The 18,654-nt window shown below is 34.7% G+C and overlaps 1 protein-coding gene and 2 long non-coding RNA genes across 3 annotated transcripts in view; all 3 read right to left on the reverse strand.

The window, feature by feature from the left end:
* LOC127854914 (transmembrane channel-like protein 7) overlaps positions 1–18,654 on the reverse strand; it is a 112,940-nt gene that overhangs the window by 79,188 nt on the left and 15,098 nt on the right. The gene's annotated exons all lie outside the window — the stretch shown is intronic.
* LOC127854917 (uncharacterized) overlaps positions 1–18,654 on the reverse strand; it is a 52,586-nt gene that overhangs the window by 23,430 nt on the left and 10,502 nt on the right. The gene's annotated exons all lie outside the window — the stretch shown is intronic.
* Positions 299–17,078, reverse strand: LOC127854916 (uncharacterized). Its single transcript, XR_008037193.1, has 3 exons — positions 16,804–17,078; positions 11,498–11,614; positions 299–660 (listed from the first exon to the last, which is right to left on the reverse strand). It is a non-coding gene; the product is annotated as an uncharacterized LOC127854916 (long non-coding RNA).

Consider the following 18,654-nt stretch of genomic DNA (forward strand, 5'->3'; position numbering starts at 1 on the left):
TTAACCTCAAAACATAACTTTTCCAAAGCAGAAGCATGAAGATTGGCTATAACAGAGCAAGTTCAGCCATCTCATTCCAATGAGGATGATATGTACATAATGGACGTCAGTGAAGTTGATTCAGTATTAGATTTTTTAGGAGAGCAGGATGAGGACCTAAATCCAAGTGAATTTTACTCTTGTATTAAGGACTTCGATTTTAACATTTTCACCGCCACCAGAATCAACAAAGCCTCGACTATGCATGGCCCCATTACCAAACCTAGAGCGCCCCTGGGTCAAACATGCGGCGTGGGGATACTCGTCAGCCTCTGCCGCGCCATTTCTAGTTTTAATTTTAAATTGTAGTTGACCTTGATTTATTTTTAAAGCCTGGTTTCAATACATCAACTATATTGTGCAATACAAACATCACACACAAAGCTATCTTGGGATGTAGGTTGTGAGACGCAGACCTCATGCAGCCATCGTTTGCAAACATCGAATGATATCCATTTTAATGCCGTGCGGGTCTTTACAGTGGAGTGAACGAGTCGCACAGATATGTTTGCCGCACTCCATGAATCAGAAGTCTGTGTTTCACGACTAGTCTCGATAAACTGAAACATGGGCCTGTCGCAACATTGTGGGATGCTTTTTCCTGACCAAACATTCGGCAGTCTGGAAATAAAGTAAAAGTCATTCATACATAACGTAAAATAACAACATTTGTTTGCAATAAGAAAAGCATTATATTCACTAGATTAAGTGTTCACAAAAAATACTATTTCTGAAAATAAAATTGCAAGAACGATAGTTTGACAGTGAAAAGTATTCATGTTTTATGCATCATAAATATACAATCACATTAAGACACAAAAAAACTACTTTTTATACAAAATAATATAATGGAGCAAAGAGAATGCTGTATTTCATTATATGACACATTAATAAATTAAAATATGAGTAATCTTCTTGTTTAACCTAATTTTCAGGGTTATTTGACAAAAGTGGGACTCTATAACACAGTTTGAAATATCATGACCTTTATAAATTAAAGGAAAATGCAAGGCTCTAAAAACCAATGCACCAACAGAAAGGTACGATGATTATATTCTACATTCTCCCATTATTTTGTTGAATAAAAGTTAATGAAGATCTTTACTAAGCAAACTAGAGCTTTGTCACAGACGTGATGTATACCCCCACGTGCCGCATTGACACAGACTATTTTGCATGCTGTCTTTACAAAACAAGAGAATTAAATTTATGGCGATTTTTTAGAATTATAATGCCATTATCATTTATGGCCATTTCGACTTTTGAAATCTTGAATTCTTTCGCATGACATGCCGTCCAAATTTATGGCCATTTTTTTACTTGTGAACTCCAAGTGTGACCTAGACCTTGGAGTTATCGACATAATTCTTTCGCATGACACATCGTCCAATGACTGTGAACAAATGTACCAGTTTTTTTTAAAATCTCACAATAAATGACATAGTAATGGCCCGGACAAGATCATTTATGGCCATTTTTGACCTTTGAACTCACAGTGTGAACTTGACGTTGCAGATATCGACGTAATTCTTTCGCGCGACACACCGTCCAATAATGGTGAACAAATGTGCCAAATGATTTTAAAATCTCACAATGAACAACATAGTTATGGCCCGAACAAGCTCATTTATGGCCATTTTTTACCTTTGAATTCATGTTTTAAAGGCTTCATTTCCATCCCTTAGATACTGATGAGCAGCAAACAGCATAAAACCTGAACAGTCCGCAAGTGACTCGAGTTACTCGCAAGCTGTTCTGGTTTATGCTGTTTGCACACAGCCATTTTCACTTTGCTTCTGAGTGGGAAAGGGTAAAATAATTTATCTCCATCCTAAAAGAAATGTACTTTAAAAATGTACTTTACAACACACATGAAGTAAATGCATGAAGTAAACATTGGACTTTCATAAAATGAAAGTAAGCGATTGAAACAACAGCATGTGGTTGGTTGATAGTTGCCAGGATAAAGCATTAGACATCCTTCTTTAACATCAACAGGCACTAAATGTTTATGTAACCCCAGTTCAAACAAATCTTAAGTTTGCTGATGACATAACCAAGCCATATCAATACATCCCAAGAGTGCAGTATAGACATAGAAACCTATCAAGTCAAAGAATGGAAGGTGATAGATAAATGAAGCCAACACAGAATCCAGACAAACAAATTGTAATTAATCCAAAGAATAAAATTAGCAAAATGATCTAAGAATTAACCCAAAGGATAAGAAATGAAGCCAAAGACTACTAAGCTTACAGATTTAAGAAAACAAATGAGGAATCCGGCTATGTACATTAATAAAGTATATAGCATAAACAAGAAATTCAGTAAGACAGTAAAAAAACATATAATAATACATAATCCAGTCAAATAATATGGGAATTCAGACAAAAAGGACGGATTTTAGATTCCATTGAAAGAATAGGGAATCCAATCCATGAATCCACTTAATAAGAAATCAAGTCAAAGATTAACAAGGGACAAAATTGTCACAAAACCAGGTTTTCATTGTGAAAAAAAAATCTGATAAAGGGAGAAAACTCAAACTGAACTTTTGAAATGACCAAAAAAAATTAACCCCCTTTGTAATTTTTTTTTTTTTTTTTAAATCTATTTTTAGTCGTGGCGACCTTGACATTGGAGAAATTGACGTGATTCTTTCGTGGGACACACCGTCTCATGATGGTGAACAAATGTGCCAAATGATTTTAAAATCTCACAATGAATGACATAGTTATGGCCAGGACAAGCTCATTTATGGCCATTTTTGACCTTTGGACTCAAAGTGTGACCTTGACCTTGGAGATATCGACGTAATTATTTCGCGCGACACACCGTCCAATGATGGTGAACAAATGTGCCAAATGATTTTAAAATCTGACGATGAACGACATAGTTATGGCTCGGACAAGCTTATTCCGCCAGCCCGCCAGCCAGCCAGCCCGCCAGCCAGCCAGCCAGCCCGCCCGCATTCGCCAATCTAATAACCAGTTTTTTCCTTCGGAAAACCTGGTTAAAAACCTGGTTAATAAAACCAGCTAGGAGTCACAGAATATGAAATACAGAATACAGTCAAAATTGCTAAATTGTATGAGAAATCAAGTCAAAGAATAAAGAATCCAGTCACAGAATAAGAAATACAATCTTGCCAAATAATGAGAAATCAAGTAAAAGAATACACACAATTAAGTGTCATTCAATAAGAATCCAACCAAAGAAAACAGAAACAAACTGGCAAAGGATTAATGTAAACTACAACATTTACACTACTGGCATACCATACAAATTAACACAAACATCAATACCTATACTATCATAACCCAATCATTATACAAAGTAATGATAGAGTCAATAATGCAATACTTCAATGGAAATTGTGACAGGGTCATTGTATTATTGTCATAAACCTGCATAGCTGGGTTATACAAACCTCTGCTAGGTCATGATACACCTTTGAAAAAGTGGTTGATGGTTTGTTTGACTCTTTCAGTGCTGGAACCAAATATTGAAGGCCTTTGCAAACAGTTTGGATCCAGATGAGACGCCACAGAACGTGGCGTCTCACCAGGATCCAAACTGTTTGCTATTTTGATAGTATTTTTTGAAAAAAAATCGAAGAAAATGCTAATTTAAGAAATTAAGCAGACAACATTTTAGCAGACGACAAATTTCCCAGCATGCAAAGGGTTGATCTTAAGTGTGTCATTTGCTTGATGGGACACCTTGCTAATACAAGACCTTTCATACATAAATTAATTACGGTTGGAAATAGATTAATTATCTAATTAGCGCTGACATATGATGCTCTCACATGCTAATCCCCAATTAGACAGGGTAGCGCATCAGTTTGGTTAGCTGATGAAGGCTATTTGTTGATGTAATGTTCTCAATCAAATAGTCATTAACCCATTTATGCCAAGTGGACTCTCCCATCCTTCTAGATTGGATCAATTTATTTCCAAAATTAGGGATGTCTAGTATATTTATTTCTATATTTAGAATATTTCTTACAGAAATTCCTTAAAGCAAACAGCGCAGACCCAGATGAGATGCCGCATCATGCGGCATCTCATCTGGGTCTACGCTGTTTGCAAAGTCCTTTTTTCAGGACGCTAGGCATAAATGGGTTAAAATTTTGTGTCATTGACCTATAAAAAATATGTTTGATATTTGAGAAATTATAATAAACAAAAGTTATGTGTTTGTAGGGTATATATTTAATTTAATGTGATTGACCTAGAATATGTTTTAACATTTGTTCCGTAGAAATGCGTTTTAAATTTGATATATTTTGTATCATGTTTTGATGTATGATATATATTTGACGGTCGGCTACAAATGAATGGATAATAAGATATGATATGTTAAGAATTTCATTTATTTGAAAACGTTGAATAAATTAAAAGTTGCATAAATTTCATATATATAACGGATGGTTGCAACTGAATATCTGATGATGGAGTTGTATGGATTGGTGAATTTTAGCTTATGCAATTTTATACCACTATGACATTCTTTACGGCCAATATGAATGCTGATTTTGAGGGGAATAATGAAAAGTGAGATGTTTGAGACTGCTGAGATAACTTATCACTATATCAGGGTTACAAATTGAAATGAAGTTCACACTGTATGGTTTCTATGTAGTAAGAGAAGCATTAAAATTTGAGTCGCGTTTTGGGAAAACTGGGCTTTGAGCATGTGCATATAGTCTTGTCCCAGAGCATGTGCGTATAGTCTTGTCCCAGATTATGGTTTGAGGGTTGGGTTGGAGCGTCCTCATGTGCGTATAGTCTTGTCCCAGATTATGGTTTGAGGGTTGGGTTGGAGCGTCCTCATGTGCGTATAGTCTTGTCCCAGATTATGGTTTGAGTGTTGGGTTGGAGCGTCCTCATGTGCGTATAGTCTTGTCCCAGATTATGGTTTGAGGGTTGGGTTGGAGCGTCCTCATGTGCGTATAGTCTTGTCCCAGATTATGGTTTGAGGGTTGGGTTGGAGCGTCCTCATGTGAGTATAGTCTTGTCCCAGATTATGGTTTGAGGGTCGGGTTGGAGCGTCCTCATGTGTGTCTAGTCTTGTCCCAGATTATGGTTTGAGGGTCGGGTTGGAGCGTCCTCATGTGAGTATAGTCTTGTCCCAGATTATGGTTTGAGGGTTGGGTTGGAGCGTCCTCATGTGCGTCTAGTCTTGTCCCAGATTATGGTTTGAGGGTTGGGTTGGAGCGTCCTCATGTGCGTATAGTCTTGTCCCAGATTATGGTTTGAGGGTTGGGTTGGAGCGTCCTCATGTGCTTCTAGTCTCAAGTGAGCTAAAAATATATCATGCAACGTTTTATCAGGCAGATATCAATGTGGTGGTATGATAAATTCTAATACACTGTGCTTTATGACTAAAATATCAGTAAATTACACATAGTTTGCATAGCATCTTGTTGAGATTTTTTCAAATCATATTATAAGTTAACAAATTGAATCTCAGCTCAGATATGACCTTAGTTTGACCTATTAACAATTTTTCGACTCTTCGATGCCATCTGATCACAAGAAAAATCTGATTATTGAAAATAAAACATGTCCATTTTAGTGAAATAAGGGCTACACAGACCAAAAAATTGTCCTAAATTAAAAAAAAACATTCTCTTTTTCAACACAGGTTTCAAGGTTATATGAAAACATACTTTTATTCATATTTCCTGGTTTAGCATTTGCAATAAGTACACTGAATACAAACAAAAAAGAAAATTAAGAGTATTATATCAAGATTTCTTTGTCCATTATAGAAAGGCATTACAGAAATAATACCGGTACATGTTTGTTTCTGTCTTTTCTCATCAAGATCGTTTTTTGTATACAGAGGGTAAACAGAATAGAGCTATCACTACAGGTGATACAAACATACCCTGCAATACCAAATACACAAATATAGACAAACATGTTTCATTGTGACTATAAACTATGTGAAAAGTGATATTTCATTTGAATGTGACATTTTAAGATGCTATCCCGCTTTTAATGATATACAAGGCGCCTACCAGGCTACTGAACACCTGAATATATGCTATCCAACTGAAATAAATCCACCTATCCTAAACGAATTAACATAATTGATGTGGTATGTGATATCAAAATTATATGACAGAGTTGTTAATGGTATCATATTAACACCAAAAAATGTTATTTTTTAATTCACCACATGACATGGCAGTAAAGTTTTATTCGACTGAAAAGAGATTATAGCTGATATGGTTACGAAATGTTAAATTTTTATATCATTATAAATGTAAATTTAGTTACCACGGGAATATCATGTTTCTTTGTATGATAAATACCCTGCTTTGGAATTTGTTAATTCCATCTTTCAATTGAATCACATAAAATGACAATGAAATACATAACAAAATATTAAGAAAAAAGCAAGTGTTATACAGAGGATAAAACCCCTTTCCATAAACCCCTTTAAAAAGCTATGTGCACTAATAAGGTAAAGTAATTATTACTTGGCATACAGGATGTAAACACTGAAAAGGGGTGTAAACAAACCAGAGCTGTCCCAAGCCATCTTTGTGACCTTGACTGTCCCATCAAGCTTTTTATTACTGCCATTAAGTTAGCATAAATGTAAAATTGTATTCAGTCCATTTTTGGTGGACAACTTTATGCTTTGGATTAAGTCTGATGTTTCCTTATTTCAGCCATTTCTCAAACAAGTGAATAAAAAGGAATATGAAATACACGTACAATAAACTATAACACTGACAAGTTGACATGAACACGCTATTATTATGCAAATCACATAAACTGGTTACTTAGCTGAAATTGCATGTTGAAATGAATTTGTTTAAATTAGCAATAACACATGATCTATCTGACATCAAAATATATCATTTTTGCAAACCTGAAAATAATACGCTGTAATTATTATTAGGGAGACATGACTTATGCGTGACCATTTTTAAGTTTCGCCAAGCTGTATAATGCTCAAATATGACAACTGACATCTAAGTGTTACCTTAACCTTTAAGGGAACATGAAAGAGGTTTCTACATGTAACTGTTAAACACATTTGGCAAGTTATTTAAGAAGTGCATAATTACTATTGAAGTATCAGTTTGGATTGACCATTGACCTTTTAGTCTGACTTTGAGCCGGGAACATGGGTCTTAACACAAACTGGTGAACATTTGTTGTCAGTTATTGCTCCATTAATGACAAAGTAACAGTTTGGACAAATTTTACCTTCGACCTGTAAGTGTGCCCTTGACCTTTAAGTAAGGTAGACAGGTGTTACATGTTAAACACCGCCTCCTAATGATGGTCTTTTGTAATTATTAATTTTAAAATTGCATGCTGAATGATGTGCTGAATGATGTAGTTACTGTCTGTACAAATCCGAACACACACATACATACAGTAACAGACACACAAATGTGCACTCATACACTCAACCATTTTTACAAATAATTATCGTTGTTTCTGAAGATGTCTCAAATAAAAAAGAAAAGAAAGATATGTCAAAGACATTACCCACGTAAACCATCTATTGCTTTGTCAGAGGCTTTGCAAATCTGCCATGGTTTAGTGCATGTGCAAATAATTCAGGAACATTTACATAACTTCGATTGAAAATTGTGTCATTTTACATCTACATATAGTGGTAATTACATATTTTAAATCAAGCACTTAACAAATTTAGAAATAGTTCACTTCACAGACAATTGGATGAACAGTAAAACTGCCATATTCCACCCTACTGGGGGCATACAAACAAAAATTGCACTGGGGGTTCAAAACCCAGGACAAAAAGAAGCAAATACTAAAACATAACCACTAGACTTGCCTGCCCTGAGGGTTCAATACCCAGGACAACAAGGAGCAAATACTAAAACATACGGAATCCTGATAGTGCCATATATAATCTTGCACTTCTTTCATCAAGGGCGAAACTAGAAACACGAAGCGATACTTGATATTTTTCTTGACAGGCAGGGCGACCCACGATATTTTTCTTAAAAGTCGCGGCGACGCACAATATTTTTCTTGACAGTCGCGGCGACGCATGATATATTTAATTGGATATATCGACCTTGTGTAGGTGATGATGATGTGGTCGATCTGGTTCTGGGTCCTGCTGTCTGGTGATGTCCATGTAAGTTTGTGGATCTCCTTGTGCGCGAACAGGGTCCCTCCTATGACCAAGTCGTTCTGTTGGCAGAATTGACTAGTCTTTCCCCGTTGTTGGTGATCACATCCACTCCATGTCTTCCCATGGTCCTCTTTTTGTCTTTGTTGTCGCAGCAAACCTTAGCATTGAAGTCGCCGAGCAACATCAGCATGTCGTGTTGGGGGATGTCCTTCTTGACAGTCGCGGCGACCCACAATATTTTTCTTAAAAGTCGCGGCGACGCACAATATTTTTCTTGACAGTTGCGGCGATGCATGATATATTTAATACGATATATCGACCTTGTGTAGGTGATGATGATGTGGTCGATCTGGTTCTGGGTCCTGCTGTCTGGTGATGTCCATGTAAGTTTGTGGATCTCCTTGTGCGCGAACAGGGTCCCTCCTATGACCAAGTCGTTTTGTTGGCAGAATTGACTAATCTCTCCCCGTTGTTGGTGATCACATCCACTCCATGTCTTCCCATGGTCCTCTTTTTGTCTTTGTTGTCGCAGCAAACCTTAGCATTGAAGTCGCCGAGCAACATCAGCATGTCGTGTTAGGGGATGTCCTTTGAAACACTTTGAAGGCGTCGTAGAATGCATCCTTGTCCTCTTCTTCTGCGTCGTCTTCTTCATATATAGAAACTTAATAGCATTGATTTTAAAGGTTTTGTAAGTATGATTTAAATTACAGTAATTAAACAATTGCAATATCAAAGCTACTAATTCACAAAAATCTGACATGCAAATTGCACATAAAGTTATACAAATAAAATGTTGATAAGTTTCCAGTTCTTATTGGAATGGGTTAAATAAACCATTGGCTTATTTGCTTAAATATCATATTGAACATTATTCAGCTTAAAGGAAACATAATAAAACAAGAAACCGTCGGAGACCGGTGATCAATGCTTCCCAAAGGTTTTTTTTGTCACAATATTGCACTATATATTCAGATAAAAGGAAACGTCTTGAGGGCACAGTAGTTGGGGGGACAATAATTGCTTTATAGAAAATTTCAAAGGGCGATAACTCTGTGAATATACATCCGACCAGGCCCCGCTAATAATACGCACATCTCTTCTTGGTAGTGAAGCTTCCCATAAAGTTTCATTGAATTAAGGTCATTAGTTGCTGAGAAATAGCCCGGACAAGAATTGCACTATATGTACAGTTAATGGAAAATATCAAATGGCCATAACTCTGTGAAAAATCATCCGACCAGAACCCGCTGATAATATGCACATCTCCTCTTGGTAGTGAAACTTCCCATAAAGTTTCATTGAATTCCGGTCATGAGTTGCTGAGAAATAGCCCGGACAAAAATTGTGCACCGACGGACACACAGACGAACAGAAGAAGCGGCGACAATATGCTCCCCCCAAAATAAATTTTGGGGAAGCATAAAAAATGTTTGTGGATATTTGAGCATGTCTATTTCACACAAAGGAATCTTCTTTAGGTGTAAAATATCTCATTTGTTGAGCTATTCAAAATCCTGTGGGGAATATTGAATAGTTTTAAAACATTATACAAACTGGTTGGACCATAGAACATTATTTTGTTCCCCATAAAGCTGTTTGAAATGTTTCTGAACTAAAGGATTACAGTAGCTTAATATATACATGGTATACATGTAATAACGCTGTTTTTAATTTACTATAAACCTTATTTAAGCAATACATATTCTCTCTTTTCAAGCAGAAATTTATAATGAAACATTGTTATATTTATGAATTTTTTTAGACAAGATTGAAAAAATGCCCTTTATCACTCACCTGGGTAATGGGGCATGGCCAAAATTTACCCCGGGGGCATGTTTTCAACAGTTTTTTTTTCTCAAAAAGCCAAAATCTGAGGCCTACACCATTCATCAGAAGTGTAAAGAGTACAATGCATTATGGGACACAACTTTCATTGGACGAGCAAATTTTATTTAGATTAAATGCAATACGATCATGTACAAATAATGTTTTATTGTGTCATACAAATTATGAAAAAAAAGTGCTTCCTGGGGACTTTCTGATAACCGTAACGGGTAAAAATGAAAATGAATATCTGTTAACAGTTACACTGCGTAAGAATGTATATAAATCATCTTCATAATTTCATTTATTTTTCTTACACATACAGCTCTGATAGGGAATACATGTAATAAACACTGACTCTTTAGTTTTTCACAACTTTATTGGCATTACACAACAGATAATCACCAATTAGCTGTCGAAAGTGGTTTAACCTCTACACAGTTAAAAATCTAAAATTGGTGAAACGGACAAATAAAGCAATGAAGCTGTGATCGTCGCTATCTTTGTACCGGATTGCTGAATTTTGAATTTCAGATTGTCAGTTTGCGAAGTCATTTTTTGCCATTTCCCCATCGGCCGAATATTTATTATTTCGGTTATTTACAATGTATCCTAGTTTGCGGAATGCATATTTCCAATTCCCATGTTGCCGACTCCTTTTCATCGTGAAACAAGGTGAATGACGGCCAAACAATGCGGTAAGTAGCGTGTTCATCCCCGGGAAGTGTCACCCATCGAGAAAAAAGAACACTGCTGACGGGCTTTTTGTTTAAGTACACTGTGTCTGTACTGTAGTCAGGCAAAATTTGAACAAACTTGGTAGAGGACTATTAGATGTCACTACATACCAAATTTGGTAGCCCTAGGCCCAATGGTTATGGATGTAAAGATTTTTAAAGTTTTCACAAAATAGGCCTTATATAATAAGCAAATTTTCAATTTTTTGACCCCCCAAGGCAGGGTCAAATTTGAGTCATGTTGGTAAAGAAGTATGCACAATATTAAAGCAATATGTCAAGGGACATAGGAAATATTTGGGGTGGTTTGGCAAACTTTTACATAGAGTTATTAATAATATGCATATTCTAAGTGGAAAAAAGGCCATTATTCTTATAAAATGATTGATACAGTTGTCTGCTCTTGTTTGTAAGTTGGGGTCATGTTGGTAAAGAAGTATGCAAAATATTTAAGAAATTTGTCAAGGGACATAGGAAATATTTGGGGTAGTACGCAAACTTTAACATTTGCACGCTTACGCTTACGGGAAGCCGATCCCGGGTTGAGAAGGATAGCTCCACTATATATATTTCATATACAATAGACAAGCTAAAAATTAATGTCTTCTAGTGCATCTGGGGCATCACCAGCCTTACCAGCTGTTTCACAAGAAAGAGAGCAATCCTTTGTCACAACTTCCATAAACTTGTCCGCGTTGAAGTTTTACAAGAATGGTTGAATATGAGCACCAAATATTTTCTCTCCCAAGTACCTTGGTATGTTTTGCTGGTTGTGTGCATGTTGCAATGTTGGTGGAACTCTGGTTGAGCCAAGTTCTGGACCACTGTTACCGTCATATCTTCTAATGGTGAATCATTGGCATCATCTCCTGCATCACAAAATCGAAAGCTTAATCACAACATCAATCTACATAACTGTCCAGTGTCCATCTTATTATTGTATTCAGGAAATGATTCATAAGACATGCTTGCCAAGAATTGTATGTTAAGAACTCATTTTGATGAAATAAAGAGTTTTTGGAGGTTAATTCTTATTTTCAAAAACCCTAATTGAAGGGCAAGTCATCATTTTGATAAAATGAATTGTGTATCAAGTCCTCACTTTTATGATAAATCAATTGTATGTCAAGTCCTCACTTTTATAATAAAATAAGTTTTGTGTAAAGTCCTCATTTTGATTGATAAGAATTTTTTTGAGAAAGTTCTTATTTTAAAAAACTGGAGTCATCATTTTGATAAAATGAAGTGTGTATCAAGTCCTCACTTTTATGATAAATCAATTGTATGTCAAGTCCTCACTTTTATAATAAAATAAGTTTTGTGTAAAGTCCTCATTTTGATTGCAAATAATTTTTTTGAGAAAGTTCTTATTTTCAAAAAACCTAATTGAAGGGCAAGTCATCATTTTGATAAAAAGAAGTGTGCATTAAGTCCTCACTTTTATGATAAATCAATATGTGTGTCAAGTCCTTACTTTTATAATAAAATAAGTTTTGTGTAAAGTCCTCATTTTGATTGCAAATACTTTTTTTTAAAAAGACCTTATTTTGAAAAAACTAATTAAAGGGGAAATCATCATTTTGATAAAATGAAGTGTGCATTAAGTCCTCACTTTTATGATAAATCAATCTGTGTGTCAAGTCCTCACTTTTATAATAAAATAAGTTCTGTGTAAAGTCCTCATTTTGATTGATTAGAATGTTTTTGAGAAAAATCTTATTTAACAAAAAAAAAACTACATTGTAATTGAAGGAAAAGTATTATTTTGATCAAATGAATTGTGTATCAAGTTCTCACATTTATTTGAGAAAATTATTATTTTCCAAAAAAAAAAATTGTAGGACAAGTCTTTATTTTCATCAAATGAATTGTGTGTCTTAAGTCCTCACTTTAAATTATATAAGATTTTTGGGGAAAATTCTTATTTGCAAACAACTAATTTAGGGCAAGTCTTCATTTTGATAAATAAATTTTATACGAAGTCCTCACTTTTATAAAATAAACAACAAGAAAATTCGTTTAATTGATATCCCCCACCAAATAAATTTTGTTTATTGATGGGTGAATAACTTAATTAAAGCTTATTTGTAGGGTTGTGCCTTTTCTTACTTTTTTGTAGTTACATCATACAAAAAACAAAGGGCAATATCTCTTATTTAAAAAAGTGTAGGGGTATGGTTCTTGTGCATGGAGCTTCTCCTTATTAATATCTATACGCCCATGAAGTTTCATGTTGAAAACTTGTATCATATCTGAGATATAGCCCTGAAAAGTTACATCATACAAAAACAACAAATGGCAATAACTCTCATTTAAGAAAGTAAAGGGTTATGGTTCTTGTGCATGGAGCTTCTCCTTATTAATATCTATACGCCCATGAAGTTTCATGTTGAAATCTTGTATCGTGTCTGAGATCCTGAAAAGTTACATCATACAAAAACAACAAAGAGCAATAACCCTTATTTAAGAAAGTGTAGGGTTATGGTTCTTCTACACGGCACTTCTCCTCATTGATATCTATAAATTCATTAAGTTTCATGATGCAAATTCTTATAATTATAGTTTCTGAGATATAGACCTGAAAAGTTTGTGATGGACGGACTAACAGATGACAGACTGACAGACTGACGGACAACACCAAAACTATATCCCTCCGCCTTTGGCGGGGGATAAAAATGTGTCAAGTCCTTGTTTACTTGACTTTGTGTTATTCTGTGATACATATATAAATTGCATTAAACGTAACAAGAAAACATTGCTTCTAAACAAACATTAATTTAACTAAACAATTAATACTGTGTGTCAGAACTGTGTTATCTAAAGATAATTGTTATTATTGCTGTTAATTGAGTACTTTATGAAGTTAAACACTAAAATAATCAACACTTTGTGAGTTGCTTTTGCGCGTCTTCCGAACTACGAACTGCGTCTCAAACACCAATCATCCACTGTGGCATAATGTATGTTCTATTATTTGTGTGACACACATATTGACATTTTCTAAACTGTATTATATAAAATTTAATTAAATATAAATTATGGTTTTGCTATACATGTATTGCAAAATGTCAAATGTTTGTTGTAGACTTAATTAGACTAATACCAATTGAAGTCTGTGTTGTTTTCACACATTTAAAAATTATCAATTTTACAGATTTTTGAAATAAAGTAGCTATTAAACATAACAAGCGGGCCATGATGGCCCTTAAGAGCTCATATGAGTTCACGGACACAAATTTACCTGATAGAAGGCATGAACTTAGTAAAAGAAAAATATGATAGACCTAAAAAAAAAAAGACGTGTTCATAAGGCACAGTTGCCCCCACAATCCACTTTTGTTGCAAAACTACGCTTATGTCAAACACAACCTGTTAATAGCCATATTTGACTATTGACCTGTAAGTGCGACTTTGACCTTGGAGTTCAGCCTTCTCATGTTAGCCATTTGTAAGCATTAAATTTTGGAAGTCCCAGGCAAAAAAATTGCACTTCAATGCTAAGAGTATAATTAAACCATTACAATGTATCACATTATAATAAATATTAATTTTTAATTTAATGTGTTTTGAACAAATGTACGTGGGTCATTCAAAAGTTGTTGTCTGGTAACCTTTTGTTGATTTAGTTATTCCAGGGTATAATCTACATGTGCGTCTCGCGTCTATGACGCACAAATTAATATCGAAATAGACGCATCGTTTTGAAATATGTGCGTCCACTCGGACGCATTGCTGAACTGTATCCATTACCGCATACGCGAATCACGATAAGCACAAACCATCTTGTGTATGAGTCAAAAGTGTAGCAATGAACGCTGAGTTAAATTAACTGAATGAGGCTTGAAGACTCCAGCAAGTCTTTTGATTGGCTCTAGTCGAGCCGCTGATGTATAATACAAACTAATTAGAATCTACCTTTTAAATAGAATGTGTTATGATATTTTCTCGAATCCCCGGATGAAAACCTGCTTTAACTTTGTGTAACTTAGTCATATATAATACAGAAAAAATGCCTCCGAAACAAGGTGTTGAAGCTTAATCCAAAACAAACAAATCTGGCAATACCTTATATTTCTGAAAGTTTTATTGAAGTATAAAATTGAAAATTGCCTTTTACAAAAAATGTCACGCAAAACCAGTACACTTGGGGCAATTTTAAGGATATTGTTCAATATATTTTGTTAATGAAGCAAGTTATTGAGAAGAATTTTCACATTTAAGTTAATCACATGGAAACACTTCTGTAAGATAGAAAAAGAACTCAAACATGCTTAATAGTATGAAAATAAATGCATGTTTTATTTAGGCTTCATTATTTTTTAAATCACCCATAGGATATGATGCGGCATTTGTCTTTATGGAATATAAAAAATATCAATCATTTTTACCCGGAACTTGGCGCTGTAATAAATTTGCTATTCTGTGTGTTCTTTTACCAAGCTTGATTAGGAATTTTTGAAAACGCGCAATGGAGATTTTCTTTCACCATTAAAAATAATAGTTCCAGATTCAAACCATAATACCTGATTAATATGTTGCTACAGTGGATTCCTGTTCTTAGCATACCATGTCAGCAAAAATTATGCTAATAACAGAAATATGCTATTAACAGGAACACACATTTTAGCATAAATATAGCAACTGGGGGCATACAATAAGTCAAATCTGTTAATAATTGATCGTCAAAGTGAAATGTAAATGCAAACATTGTATATGATTGATGTTTAAGATAAATATTTATCAAATGGAATTGTATTCTAAGGTATTTGCATTTGCATTTGAGCATTTTTTAGCAGATTTAAAGCATATTTTCTTGGCATTCTGAGAATGTTCTATATGCTATAAAGACTTTAAGTGAATTCTGAATATTGGGGTTAAAAATTATGCTATTAATAGAAGAAAAATACATTAAAATATAAGAATTTATCTGTGCTTTGACATTCTATATGCTAATAACATAAATATGCTATTATCAGGTATGCTAATAAGTAGAATCCAAAAATTATCCTTCAGTCTGACAGAATTTCCTAGCCTGTCAGACCAAACATCTGACAGACTTTTTTACATTTAGCGGTGTCTGACTTGGCTTCTCACTTTTGAGTTCATGATGCTTAATGTTTTAGATTCAACACTAGTTTCTTCAACCTCACGACACCAGAGCTCCTTTGATGCAAATATACTTAAGTGGTATTAAGGGATATATTTTTTTCCCTACAAATTGCGTTTAGTTCCTCACATCTGGTTAAAAATAAACCTGTTACCCTCCGATTGACTGTCAATTTATACAGCAAACTCCAATACATATTCCTGTTTGTATTCTTGTATGAAAATGTCCACAACATATGGGCGTAGTTATATGGGGACTGAATATTCAAATACATGTAGGTTAAGAAGTACAGTAAATGACATGACAAAATGCTGTTAGGACATATCATCATCCTTAATTCTAAACCAGCTATACATGACATTATTCTTAAGAGGGGCATTTCAGAATAAAGATAAAAAGATACAAACGATTCGCAATGGAAAAATTATTTCCTGCAAATATTTTTTATCGAAATTATTTCCGTCAAGACATGTTGTACAATAGCATGCCATGGTTAAAATGAGTGTGTAAAACAATGCCTAAACTCTTTCTGCAAAGTTTGGGAAGTCTGCTTTAGGGACATTTAAATGGAAGGACAGATGAAAGGTAACTCATTATAGTGCCACCAATGTTATTATTATGCAATTTTTTCGCAGTTCAGAGCTGAAAATAACATACCAGAACTTAATGTTCCACTGCCAAGTTATTCAATAAATAGTAAATTGTAAACATTTCAATTATGAAAAATTAAACAACTTGTAATTCAGACACAACTCACATTTTACCTGTTGTTAGCTTTGAACAAGCTAATTGGCCTCGGTGAAAAATAATTTACATTGAAATTGAGAAAAGTCCTCGAGAACTCAGTGCCCCAGATAATTATTTGGGAAATAGGGTTTTCAACCATTGATTTTGAAAAATAGGGTGATTTCATTCTTCATATAGAGTGAAATGAGTAATAAAAATGCATACCTTAAAATAATTGCTGATTTACTTCCGTTGACGCTGCACACTTGTATTGATTCAATAGAACTGTAAACTATCATCATAAATTTTAATAAACTGATGTTTCCTAATATCTTTAATCCTTTAAACTGTCCATGATATAAACTTTAAAAAATGTCGACAATTTCTAACCAATGACATGCCTTTTTATACTTTTGACAGGTTTGTTAAGTCACAGACTTTCCATCATGTTTTTTGGATGTCAACTCAACTGCTGTATACACAGTTTCTAACAAAATCGATAACACGAATGACTCGGCACTTATTGGCTCTTGCTTTCTTGATTCAAAAAAGTTTGCGATCGGCTGATATTTTGGCGCAACATTCTCGGACGTCTTTCGACCTCTCTTAGCTATTTTTATTTCGCATTGTAATAGAAACTGAAAGTACAGACGCTTTACAAATACATGCACAATGGGCGACGAATTAGGTCAGATTGAAAACGCATAGCGTTTGAATAACTATGACCGTTTGCTGAGCTTGCTGAATGTAAGCGTCACCGCGTTACGATATTCATTCCAAAGAGAAAATACCTAAAATGAGCAAATCATTTTTAATCGAAGTTTTGTATCGTTAATTTGACGAATTTGCGTAAAAGTCAAATTGGTTGCGTTTTCAATACTCATGATATTGTATTTCTTTGCATTTTTAAACATTTTAATAGGGTGAAAGACGCAGATACGCAGCTTATCTGTGGCACTGAGAACTGGTTAACAGACATGATATTTTGGATAATTGTAAAAGTTAGGACATGTATGGGGAGAACGAGAAACGTAAACAATGTTAACCAGAAAGGCACAATCACAGGCAATCGGCACCTGTCACGGAAGCAATTATTAAGAATCATTAAGAAAATAAATCGATAGAAACAGAGAACTTACACTTGCGCACCCATTGAGCAATTCTTATCAGTCATCGTCGTGATTTTCGCAAAAGTTTTAACAGCCGTTAGACATTTATGATCGATTTTCTTATTAAGCGAATGGCAACAATGTTTTGATCGACTAGTTTGCAGCCAAAATATAAAGCACTTACCGCGTGTCAATGTTAAACTTTAAACAGGTCGTCACATAAACTTGCAAAGATGTGAAAAAGGCACCATCATGGCAGCAGCCATTTTTTCCAAACAAACCAGTTTCGCACCAAAAGGCAAATATAACAAGAGTTCTGATTGGCTAATGCCATAATCTAAAAATAAATGCTGGTCGAGCAGGATTTTTCTGCACGAGCAGAAAAAATGCTGGTCGAGCAGTAAATTTGCTGGTCGAGCAGCATTTTGCTGATCGAGCAGCATTTAAATGCTGCTCGAGCAGCATTTTTTTCTGCTCGAGCAGAAGTTAAAGTTTCGACCCCTTTGGTATCCCATAGGAAACGTCTTGGGGGAGAAACGTCTGCCACCCCATTAAGTGTAAGATAGTGCCAGTACATAAACAGACTGGTACGTAAGGTGTAACATTCCAAAATCGAGGCTCTGTATGTCAGCGATATACATTGCCTTTACAGCATTCTGATTACGTAGATGTTTATTGAATCTGAAACCTTTATAACAGTTTTACCACTAGGGGGAAGGTGACAGTCCTTACAATGGAGAATGTTAAGACAAATGGAGGATCTTTTCATACAAATAAATTTGCTAGGAATGTAGAAATTCAAGTTTTTCTAAGTTTAGTCTTTTTTTTTCAAATAAAGCTTACCTTGAGAAAGGAATTAGCTATATGGAAAAATATTTACCTTTTGAGCAGGTTTATTGAGCTGAATTTTAGACCCAAATAAGCCTTAAACATCACTGTATAATAATGACTTATTTCATTCTAGCAT

The sequence above is a fragment of the Dreissena polymorpha genome, chromosome 13 (genome assembly GCF_020536995.1).
Source record: "Dreissena polymorpha isolate Duluth1 chromosome 13, UMN_Dpol_1.0, whole genome shotgun sequence".
NCBI lineage: Eukaryota > Metazoa > Mollusca > Bivalvia > Myida > Dreissenidae > Dreissena > Dreissena polymorpha.